The sequence below is a fragment of the Hemibagrus wyckioides genome, linkage group LG20 (genome assembly GCF_019097595.1).
Source record: "Hemibagrus wyckioides isolate EC202008001 linkage group LG20, SWU_Hwy_1.0, whole genome shotgun sequence".
In the NCBI taxonomy this organism is placed as follows: Eukaryota; Metazoa; Chordata; class Actinopteri; order Siluriformes; family Bagridae; genus Hemibagrus; species Hemibagrus wyckioides.
The window spans coordinates 88,012-102,861 of NC_080729.1; positions in this window are offsets into that span (position 1 = coordinate 88,012).

Below are 14,850 nucleotides of genomic sequence, written 5' to 3' on the forward strand. Positions count from 1 at the left end.
ACAAACACACTGAACACACACAACAGCTCTAACACACACACTGAACACACACATCAGGTCTAACACACACACACAGAACACACACACATCAGCTCTAACACACACACACTGAACACACACATCAGGTCTAACACACACACACTGAACACACACAAGAGCTCTAACACACACACTGAACACACACACACACACTGAACACACACATCAGCCCTAACACACACACTGAACACACACATCAGCTCTAACACACACACACTGAACACACACAAGAGCTCTAACACACACACTGAACACACACACACACAATGAACACACACATCAGCTCTAACACACACACTGAACACACACATCAGCTCTAACACACACACACTGAACACACACAAGAGCTCTAACACACACACTGAACACACACACACACACTGAACACACACATCAGCCCTAACACACACACACTGAACACACACAAGAGCTCTAACACACACACTGAACACACACACACACACAGAAAACACACACATCAGCTCTAACACAAACACACTGAACACACACAACAGCTCTAACACACACACTGAACACACACATCAGGTCTAACACACACACACAGAACACACACACATCAGCTCTAACACACACACACTGAACACACACATCAGGTCTAACACACACACACTGAACACACACACAACAGCTCTAACACACACACACAGAACACACACACATCAGCTCTAACACACACACACTGAACACACACACATCAGCTCTAACACACACACACACTGAACACACACACATCAGCTCTAACACACACACTGAACACACACATCAGCTCTAACACACACACACTGAACACACACACACAAGAGCTCTAACACACACACTGAACACACACACACACACTGAACACACACATCAGCTCTAACACACACACACACACTGAACACACACATCAGCTCTAACACATACAACACTACATAAACATTACAACAATTTTCCACAAACATTACAACAATGTTCCACAAACATTACAACAATGTTCCACAAACATTACAACAATGTTCCACAAACATTACAACAATGTTCCACAAACATTACAACAGTGTTCCACAAACATTACAACAATGTTCCACAAACATTACAACAATGTTCCACAAACATTACAACAATGCTACACAAACATTACAACAATGCTACACAAACATTAGAACAACACTACACAAACATTACAACAATGTCCCACAAACATTACAACAATGCTACACAAACATTACAACAATGTTCCACAAACATTACAACAATGCTACACAAACAATACAACAATGTTCCACAAACATTACAACAACACTACACAAACATTACAACACTACACAAACATTACAACAATGCTACACAAACATTACAACAATACACAAACATTACAACAACACTACACAAACATTACAACAACACTACACAAACATTACAACAATACACAAACATTACAACAACACTACACAAACAGTACAACAACACTACACAAACAGTACAACAATGCTACACAAACATTACAACACTACACAAACATTACAACAATGCTACACAAACATTACAACAACACTACACAAACAGTACAACAATGCTACACAAACATTACAACAACACTACACAAACAGTACAACAATACACAAACATTACAACAACACCACACAAACAGTACAACACTACACAAACATTACAACAATACACAAACATTACAACACTACACAAACATTACAACAACACTACACAAACATTACAACAACATTACACAAACATTACAACAACACTACACAAACATTACAACACTTCACAAACATTACAACAACACTACACAAACAGTACAACAATGCTACACAAACATTACAATACTACACAAACATTACAACACTACACAAACATTACAACAACACTACACAAACATTACAACAACGCTACACAAACATTACAACACTACACAAACATTACAACATTACACAAACATTACAGCACTACACAAATATTACAACATTACACAAACATTACAACAACACTACACAAACATTACAACACTACACAAACATTACAACAATGCTACACAAACATTACAACAATGTTCCACAAACATTACAACAATGCTACACAAACATTACAACAATGCTACACAAACATTACAACAATTCTACACAAACATTAGAACAACACTACACAAACATTACAACAATGTCCCACAAACATTACAACAATGCTACACAAACATTACAACAATGTTCCACAAACATTACAACAATGCTACACAAACAATACAACAATGTTCCACAAACATTACAACAACACTACACAAACATTACAACACTACACAAACATTACAACAATGCTACACAAACATTACAACAATACACAAACATTACAACAACACTACACAAACATTACAACAACACTACACAAACATTACAACAATACACAAACATTACAACAACACTACACAAACAGTACAACAACACTACACAAACAGTACAACAATGCTACACAAACATTACAACAACACTACACAAACAGTACAACAATGCTACACAAACATTACAACAACACTACACTAACAGTACAACAATGCTACACAAACATTACAACAACACTACACAAACAGTACAACAATACACAAACATTACAACAACACCACACAAACAGTACAACACTACACAAACATTACAACAATACACAAACATTACAACACTACACAAACATTACAACAACACTACACAAACATTACAACAATACACAAACATTACAACAACACTACACAAACATTACAACAATACACAAACATTACAACAACACTACACAAACAGTACAACAATACACAAACATTACAACACTACACAAACATTACAACACTACACAAACATTACAACAACACTACACAAACATTACAACAATACACAAACATTACAACAACACTACACAAACAGTACAACAATGCTACACAAACATTACAACAACACTACACAAACAGTACAACAATACACAAACATTACAACAACACCACACAAACAGTACAACAATGCTACACAAACATTACAACAATACACAAACATTACAACACTACACAAACATTACAACAACACTACACAAACATTACAACAATACACAAACATTACAACAACACTACACAAACATTACAACAATACACAAACATTACAACAACACTACACAAACAGTACAACAATACACAAACATTACAACACTACACAAACATTACAACAACATTACACAAACATTACAATGCTACACAAACATTACAACAACGCTACACAAACATTACAACACTACACAAACAGTACAACACTACACAAACATTACAACAATGCTACACAAACATTACAACACTACACATACATTACAACAACACTACACAAACATTACAACACTACACAAACATTACAACAATGCTACACAAACATTACAACACTACACAAACATTACAACAACACTACACAAACAGTACAACAATGCTACACAAACATTCCAACACTACACAAACATTACATCAACACTACACAAACATTACAGCACTACACAAACATTACAACAACACTACACAAACATTACAACAATACTACACAAACATTACAACACTACACAAACATTACAACAACATTACACAAACATTACAACAACACTACACAAACATTACAACAACACTACACAAACATTACAACAACATTACACAAACATTACAACACTACACAAACATTACAACAACACTACACAAACATTACAACACTACACAAACATTACAACAATGCTACACAAACATTACAATACTACACAAACATTACAACACTACACAAACATTACAACAACACTACACAAACATTACAACACTACACAAACATTACAACAACGCTACACAAACATTACAACAACACTACACAAACATTACAACACTACACAAACATTACAACACTACACAAACATTACAACAACGCTACACAAACATTACAACACTACACAAACATTACAACAACACTACACAAACATTACAACACTACACAAACATTACAACACTACACAAACATTACAACAATGCTACACAAACATTACAACACTACACAAACATTACAACAACACTACACAAACATTACAACACTACACAAACATTACAACACTACACAAACATTACAACAACATTACACAACCATTACAATGCTACACAAACATTACAACAATGCTACACAAACATTACAATACTACACAAACATTACAACAACATTACACAAACATTACAATGCTACACAAACATTACAATGCTACACAAACATTACAACAATGCTACACAAACATTACAATACTACACAAACATTACAACAATGCTACACAAACATTACAACAACACTACACAAACAGTACAACACTACACAAACATTACAACAACACTACACAAACATTACAACACTACACAAACATTACAACAACACTACACAAACATTACAACAACACTACACAAACATTACAACACTACACAAACATTACAACAATGCTACACAAACATTACAACACTACACAAACATTACAACAACACTACACAAACATTACAACAACACTACACAAACAGTACAACAATACACAAACATTACAACACTACACAAACATTACAACAACATTACACAAACATTACAATGCTACACAAACATTTCAACAACGCTACACAAACATTACAACACTACACAAACATTACAACACTACACAAACATTACAACAACATTACACAAACATTACAACACTACACAAACATTACAACAACACTACACAAACATTACAACAACACTACACAAACATTACAACACTACACAAACATTACAACAATGCTACACAAACATTACAACACTACACAAACATTACAACAACATTACACAAACATTACAACACTACACAAACATTACAACACTACACAAACATTACAACAACATTACACAAACATTACAACACTACACAAACATTTCAACAACGCTACACAAACATTACAACACTACACAAACATTACAACACTACACAAACATTACAACAACATTACACAAACATTACAATACTACACAAACATTACAACAATGCTACACAAACATTACAACAACACTACACAAACAGTACAACACTACACAAACATTAAAACAACACTACACAAACATTACAACACTACACAAACATTACAACAACACTACACAAACATTACAACAACACTACACAAACATTACAACACTACACAAACATTACAACAATGCTACACAAACATTACAATACTACACAAACATTACAACATTACACAAACATTACAACACTACACAAACATTACAACAACACTACACAAACATTACAACAACACTACACAAACATTACAACACTACACAAACATTACAACAACACTACACAAACATTACAACACTACACAAACATTACAAAACTACACAAACATTACAACAACATTACACAAACATTACAATGCTACACAAACATTACAACAATGCTACACAAACATTACAACAACACTACACAAACAGTACAACACTACACAAACATTACAACAACACTACACAAACATTACAACACTACACAAACATTACAACAACACTACACAAACATTACAACAACACTACACAAACATTACAACACTACACAAACATTACAACAATGCTACACAAACATTACAACACTACACAAACATTACAACAACACTACACAAACATTACAACACTACACAAACATTACAACACTACACAAACATTACAACACTACACAAACATTACAACATTACACAAACATTACAATGCTACACAAACATTACAACAACGCTACACAAACATTACAACACTACACAAACATTACAACACTACACAAACATTACAACAACATTACACAAACATTACAACACTACACAAACATTACAACAACACTACACAAACATTACAACACTACACAAACATTACAACAATGCTACACAAACATTATAATACTACACAAACATTACAACACTACACAAACATTACAACAACACTACACAAACATTACAACAACATTACACAAACATTACAACAACACTACACAAACATTAACACTACACAAACATTACAACAACACTACACAAACATTACAACACTACACAAACATTACAACAATGCTACACAAACATTACAACAACACTACACAAACATTACAACACTACACAAACATTACAACACTACACAAACATTACAACAACACTACACAAACATTACAACACTACACAAACATTACAACACGACACAAACATTACAACACTACACAAATATTACAACAACACTACACAAACGTTACAACACTACACAAACATTACAACACTATACAAACATTACAACATTACACAAACATTACAACATTACACAAACATTACAACACTACACAAATATTACAACAACACTACACAAACGTTACAACAACACTACACAAACATTACAACACTACACAAACATTACAGCACTACACAAACATTACAGCACTACACAAACATTACAACACTACACAAACATTACAACACTACACAAATATTACAACACTACACAAACATTACAACACTACACAAATATTACAACACTACACAAACATTACAACACTACACAAACATTACAACATTACACAAACATTACAACACTACACAAACATTATAACATTACACAAACATTACATTACACAAACATTACAGCACTACACAAATATTACAACAACACTACACAAACATTACAACACTACACAAATATTACAGCAACATTACACAAATATTACAACAACATTACACAAACATTACAACAACACTACACAAACATTACAACACTACACAAACATTACAATATTACACAAACATTACAACACTACACAAACATTACAACAACACTACACAAACATTACAACAACATTACACAAACATTACAACAACGCTACACAAACATTACAACACTACACAAACATTACAACATTACACAAACATTACAGCACTACACAAATATTACAACATTACACAAACATTACAACAACACTACACAAACATTACAACACTACACAAATATTATAACATTACACAAACATTACAACACTACACAAATATTACAACATTACACAAACATTACAACATTACACAAACATTACAACACTACACAAATATTACAACACTACACAAACATTACAACACTACACAAACATTACAACACTACACAAACATTACAGCACTACACAAACATTACAGCACTACACAAACATTACAACACTACACAAACATTACAACACTACACAAATATTACAACACTACACAAACATTACAACACTACACAAATATTACAACACTACACAAACATTACAACACTACACAAACATTACAACATTACACAAACATTACAACACTACACAAACATTATAACATTACACAAACATTACAACATTACACAAACATTACAGCACTACACAAATATTACAACAACACTACACAAACATTACAACACTACACAAACGTTACAACAACACTACACAAACATTACAACACTATACAAACATTACAACATTACACAAACATTACAACATTACACAAACATTACAACACTACACAAATATTACAACAACACTACACAAACGTTACAACAACACTACACAAACATTACAACACTACACAAACATTACAGCACTACACAAACATTACAGCACTACACAAACATTACAACACTACACAAACATTACAACACTACACAAATATTACAACACTACACAAACATTACAACACTACACAAATATTACAACACTACACAAACATTACAACACTACACAAACATTACAACATTACACAAACATTACAACACTACACAAACATTATAACATTACACAAACATTACATTACACAAACATTACAGCACTACACAAATATTACAACAACACTACACAAACATTACAACACTACACAAATATTACAGCAACATTACACAAATATTACAACAACATTACACAAACATTACAACAACACTACACAAACATTACAACACTACACAAACATTACAATATTACACAAACATTACAACACTACACAAACATTACAACAACACTACACAAACATTACAACAACATTACACAAACATTACAACAACGCTACACAAACATTACAACACTACACAAACATTACAACACTACACAAACATTACAACATTACACAAACATTACAGCACTACACAAATATTACAACAACATTACACAAACATTACAACACTACACAAATATTATAACATTACACAAACATTACAACACTACACAAATATTACAACATTACACAAACATTACAACATTACACAAACATTACAACACTACACAAATATTACAACACTACACAAACATTACAACAACACTACACAAACATTGCAACACTACACAAACATTACAGCACTACACAAACATTACAACAACGCTACACAAACATTACAACAGTACACAAACATTATAACAACATTACACAAACATTAGAGCACTACACAAACATTACAAAAACATTACACAAAATGTTCTGATGCTATCTCTTGTTCAGAACCCTTTATTATGACAGTGTGTGTTTGTGTGTGTGTGTGTATATGTGTGTGTGTGTGTGTTTGTGTGTGTGTTTGTGTTTGTGTTTGTATGTTTGTGTGTATGTGTGTGTTTGTGTGTGTGTGTTTGTGTGTGTGTGTATGTGTTTGTGTGTGTGTATATGTGTTTGTGTGTGTGTGTATATGTGTGTGTGTGTATGTGTTTGTGTGTGTGTGTTTGTGTTTGTATCTTTGTGTGTGTGTGTGTGTTTGTGTGTGTGTGTTTGTGTGTGTGTGTATGTGTTTGTGTGTGTGTATATGTATTTGTGTGTGTGTGTGTTTGTGTGTGTGTGTGTGTTTGTGTGTGTAGAGATATTAGCATTAGCATATCCCAGTGGCAGCTTTGTCAAACGTGACTCTCACTCTTTAGTGCACTTAAAGGTCAGGAAGCGCAGTGGTGATCTGACCAAAAATAGCCGTTACCTCCATGCAAAGCTTCTTCATTTACTCCCTGGACCTGTAAACATAGCAATGACCTTTGACCCTACATTACACATCGGTTGTAGTTTATCACATGTCACAAAGCCTCACAGCACTACAGGATTTCTCTCTTAATCCCTCGAGTGCACTGACCTTTCCGTCTGACGCAGTGCGACGTGTCCAGCACGTTTTAAAAGGTTTTCTGAAATTATTGACCTTTTAGCATTGGGGCAGAAATTCTCTGTGAGTCAGCTACTGGACCAATCTCTCTTCATACCGCAACTACTCGAGGAAAACCGACTTTGTGCCGGACCGAGACGTCCAGACCGGACATTAACATCCGAATCCAAACTCATCTGCTCCGTCTGGAGGGTCGGAAAGATCTGGACATTTGACCTTCTGCACAGCCGCACTGAAACCTGCAGTCTGTAGAATTCTGCTCTTATTTCACATCTTCATTCAAATCTCCAATAAAGGCCATGAGATCATGGATCTGTTCTTCACTCAGAAACTTCCTGGGGACAACATCACTCTCTTTACAGGAACTGTAAATGAGGAACTCTAGTTCCTGTAACGTGTCTCCTGAAGTGCTTTTTATAAGAGTTTTTATAAAAGTCTGTGTTTTTAGCAAGAAGCTAATCGCTGTTGAAATGCTATGCTAGGAGAATGCAGATTGGGCTGGACGCTGGCTTGTCTGATGTTTGTCCAGTCTGTGGCTAAAATCCTTTATTGTGAGGTAAAAATGGTAACCAGGGTTTAGAGTGTTGGCTACAGTCCAGGGCCAGAGTTCCCTGTTCTGTTCAAACCGAACCCCACCCAGTGGGAACCTTGGAACAGGAACCTTGAAGCGGATGGACCAGATGAAGACACGCCATCTTTTATAAAGAGGAAGATATTTCAGGTGTGTAAATGACGCAGATTTGGTTCTGGTTCTTCGGATCCTTTAACAGTAATAAACATTATTTGGAGCTCTGCTCATGCTCTTCACCCAAAAACATCATCTACATGATAGCCAGTGAGGAACAGCACCATCACACGGCCACGCTCACACACACTAAACCTGCTGAGAAGTGAAGGGTGTAATTAGAGTGTTACTCATCCTGGATTTAGATTAAATGACAGGTTTGTCTGAGGAGACGTGAGAAACGTCCTGCTGGATTACAGTGCAGAGAGAAGCATGTTAGATCTCACGGACTTGTTCTTCCTCAACGTTTAACTAAAGAACTTTGTCTTCCAGCCGTTATCACTGTGTGACCTCTGGACTGTGTGTGTGTGTGTTCAGGTTTCCACTCAGCAGCTCTGTAAGTGTGTTGGTGGAAAAAGTGGCATTGACTTTGACCTCATTACAGCTGACTCTGTGGCCCACGGCCAGATCTGGAGGATTTAATCTGCTGTAACGTGTAAGCCGTCATGTCCGTACCTCGGCTCGTCTCCAGGAGCAAAACATGGCCTCCTTCTCCTGCCACAAAACTCATTAATGACAATACTTTAATCCTTTATACAAACACACAACACGGTGATGATGGAGGAGTGTGTTATTAATGTGTGGAGACAATAAGATAATCACACAGGAGGTCCAAATCACTGCTCAGGGTGAGATATCAAACATCATTATAAACTCAAACTAATGTGAAAGAAATAAAAGGAAGGAGATTCTATAATGAAGCTTGGCGTAAACATTTAGGATGAAACTGATTCAGAAAACTTCAACATGACAATTCTAATCTTTATACAGCATGCAGATACACACGGTGTCTTAGTTTTAGTATACAGTTAAGGTATATAACTAACAGTGTGTGTGTGTGTGTTTGTGTTACACGTCTGATGTCTGTCTATATCTATCTATCCGTCTATCTATCTATCTGTCTGTCTGTCTGTCTGTCTATCTATCTGTCTTTCTGTCTGTCTGTCTATCTATCTATCTATCTATCTATCTATCTATCTATCTATCTGTCTGTCTGTCTGTCTGTCTGTCTGTCTGTCTGTCTGTCTGTCTTCTGTCTGTCTGTCTGTCTGTCTGTCTGTCTGTCTATCTATCTATCTATCTATCTATCTATCTATCTATCTATCTATCTATCTATCTATCTATCTATCTGTCTGTCTGTCTATCTTTCTGTCTGTCTGTCTGTCTATCTATCTATCTATCTATCTATCTATCTATCTATCTATCTATCTATCTATCTATCTATCTGTCTGTCTGTCTGTCTGTCTATCTATCTATCTATCTATCTATCTATCTATCTATCTATCTGTCTGTCTGTCTATCTTTCTGTCTGTCTATCTATCTATCTATCTATCTATCTATCTATCTATCTATCTATCTATCTATCTATCTATCTATCTATCTATCTGTCTGTCTGTCTATCTTTCTGTCTGTCTGTCTATCTATCTATCTATCTATCTATCTATCTATCTATCTATCTATCTATCTATCTATCTATCTATCTATCTGTCTGTCTATCTTTCTGTCTGTCTATCTATCTATCTATCTATCTATCTATCTATCTATCTATCTATCTATCTGTCTGTCTATCTGTCTGTCTGTCTGTCTGTCTGTCTATCTTTCTGTCTGTCTATCTATCTGTCTATCTATCTATCTATTTATCTATCTATCTATCTATCTATCTATCTATCTATCTATCTATCTATCTATCTATCTATCTATCTATATCTGTCTGTCTGTCTGTCTGTCTATCTTTCTGTCTGTCTGTCTATCTATCTATCTATCTATCTATCTATCTATCTATCTGTCTATCTGTCTGTCTGTCTATCTTTCTGTCTGTCTATCTATCTATCTATCTATCTATCTATCTATCTATCTGTCTGTCTGTCTGTCTGTCTGTCTGTCTGTCTGTCTGTCTGTCTATCTGTCTGTCTGTCTGTCTATCTATCTGTCTATCTATCTATCTATCTATCTATCTATCTATCTATCTATCTATCTATCTTTCTATCTATCTATCTATCTATCTATCTATCTATCTATCTATCTATCTATCTATCTATCTATATACATATATATCTGTCTTTCTGTCTGTCTATCTTTCTGTGTGTGTGGAACACCAGTGAATCGAGTCAGTTCCTGTTCTCTCTTACTTTACAGCAGCTATAAACAGAATTATTATATTATCATCTGAAATCTTCTGCAGTTCCACCAAAACATTTCTATAAACTTCTAAAATCTCATCTTCTGACAGAGAAAGGTGTTAAACTCAGCTCAGATAACTCGCCTGATCCTGGAGATAAATGACTGGAGCACAAAGTCAGGCGAGAAGAGGTGAAGTGAGCGTCTGACCATCGCCCCCTACAGGTCAGTAACTCCTCTCTCTGAGGCCCTATCCACACGGACATGGGTATTTTTATAAATGGAGTTTTTCCTCCGTTTTTTTTTTTAAAATCTCGTCCACATGAAAACGCAAAAACACGGCCTGAAGCGCTGTCAAGAGCATGCCAAACCAACAGGTGGCGATATAATCTCAACCGTAAAGCCATGTTGGCCAATCAGAAGACTTTTTTTTTTTTCAGATTTTTTTAAATTTTATTTTTCACATAAATACAAACAAGAAGTGTAGGGCAGATATAAAACAGTCATAGGGTTTAAAGTGAGACGCCATTGCACAGAGCGTCAGGTGGACCATCAGGGTCAGTAAGGCCTTCTCTGCTGCCCTAAACAGCAGTGATCTGAATCACTGACTTGCATTTTAATATATTTAATATATTTTCCATGAATGTGTATTAAATTATTCCCAATAGTCTATTCTCTACATTTCATAGCTTTTCTCTCGGTTGCGCTGCTTCCAGTAGTGTATATTTATGATAAGAGTATTTATCCAATCAGATTTCAGCTAGTGGATGACATCATGTGTTTCCAGGGTGAAAGAAATCTGTCTTAAGACCTTCAAAATCAATAGTGCAGGCGCCCGGAGCTTCTAGCAGGCCCATCTAGCGGCGTACGATTACATCAGCAATTTCCCGTCCTTTGATTGGATAACTGGAGTAGTCAGAGGCAGCAAATCACACACACTAAATAAAATATATATATTTTAACTCACAATGGCTGACAGAGGAGAAGAAATCGATTTGGTCGCAGACATACTTACAAATACATCTGACGTCAAACAAAGAAGACGAGGGCGCTACGCCGACATCACAAGCCAAAAATCTCCAGTTCGACTCCTGTGGACTTCAGCAGAAAGCAGGAGAGGAACTACCAGACCCCTGTGATCAACAACAGCCCAGTGGAGAGAGTGGACAGCTTCAGACACCTTGGTGTTCATATCACGCAGGATCTGTCATGGTCCTGTCACATCAACGCCGTGGTGAAGAAGGCCCGACAGCGTCTCTTCCACCTCAGACGCTTGAGAGACTTTAGACTGCCCGCTAAGCTGCTAAGGAACTTTTATTCCTGCACCATAGAGAGCATCCTGATGGGAAACATCACCACCTGGTCCATTTACATACAAAGAGGACTTTTGCACATCTGCACTTTAAAGATGGACAATACCACTGCTCTCATCACCTCATTCCACTTCATGACCACCCCATACTGCTGCTGTCTGCACCATGGACACCTTGGTCACTATTGCACACTACACACTTCACTTTATATAATTTTGCAAAATTTTGTACTGCTGCTGTCTGCACCTTGGACACTATTGCACTACACACTATTCACTTTTATTATAATTTTATAATTTTATACAATTTTGCATCACAGTTGTTGTATTTTACACTTCCTGTATTTTACATTTTACACTTCCTATATACATATTCTATCTTATTTTATATACATATTCTATATACATATATACATACCTTACTTTATTTATATTTATTATATTTTATTCTATTTTTATTCTATTATATTTTTTTGCTTACTGTGAACTTGTTTTTATATTTTTATATTTCGTATTTTAATATAATTCGTATTCTTATTTTTTATATTTCGTATTTTTATATTTTATTTTTATATTTTATCCTTGTCTTTTGTTCTGTCCTTATTCCTTTTCCTTTTCCTAGGGTCATAACAGTGGTGTAAGCATTTCACTGCATATCACACTGTGTACCATTATGTATGTGACTAATAAAATTTGAATTTGAATTTGAATTTGAATTTGAATTTGAATTTGAATATCTATCTATCTATCTATCTATCTATCTATCTATCTATCTATCTATCTATCTATCTATCTGTCTATATGTCTGTCTGTCTGTCTCTATCTCTAAAGACAAACAGATTACAGATAAGATGGAAGAGAACCCACAGGAGAGATTTCTGGATCAGAATAAATTCCCTTTGCTCTGGTGAGCCCTCTGCTGGTCACAGTCACACATTGCATGTACATGCCCAAAAATATTGACTTCGTTTCTCTGGGCTGCTGTGCTTTTTTTGACCTTTACTTCCTGACCTTCACATCGTCCATCGCTTCTGCTGTTGCTGACCGTATGTATCATATAATTGGAGCAGAGCTCAGTCCTCGCTGTACCTGCAGTCTGAAACGCTCCTGGAGATGGAGTAATGTCCAGTCACCTCTCTCCTGTAAAGAGCAAGAACATGTCAACCCCAGACCTTCAGATCCAGGTGGTGGTCATGGTGTGTGTTGTTCTCGCTGTTTTAGCCCTCAGCTCATGTAACTTTCATTCAGTCGTGAAGTTTATCGATGATCTGATCTGCTGCTTCTTCCTGCTTCTGTAAGCTCCAGGATCTTCCTGCTGGTTGCTCTGGCTGATGTTTGTGTCTGCATGATGCTCCTCTCCGCTCGGCTGTTCTCTACTCTGATTTCTACACGTGTCTAATTTCCATAATCATTGGTACCTG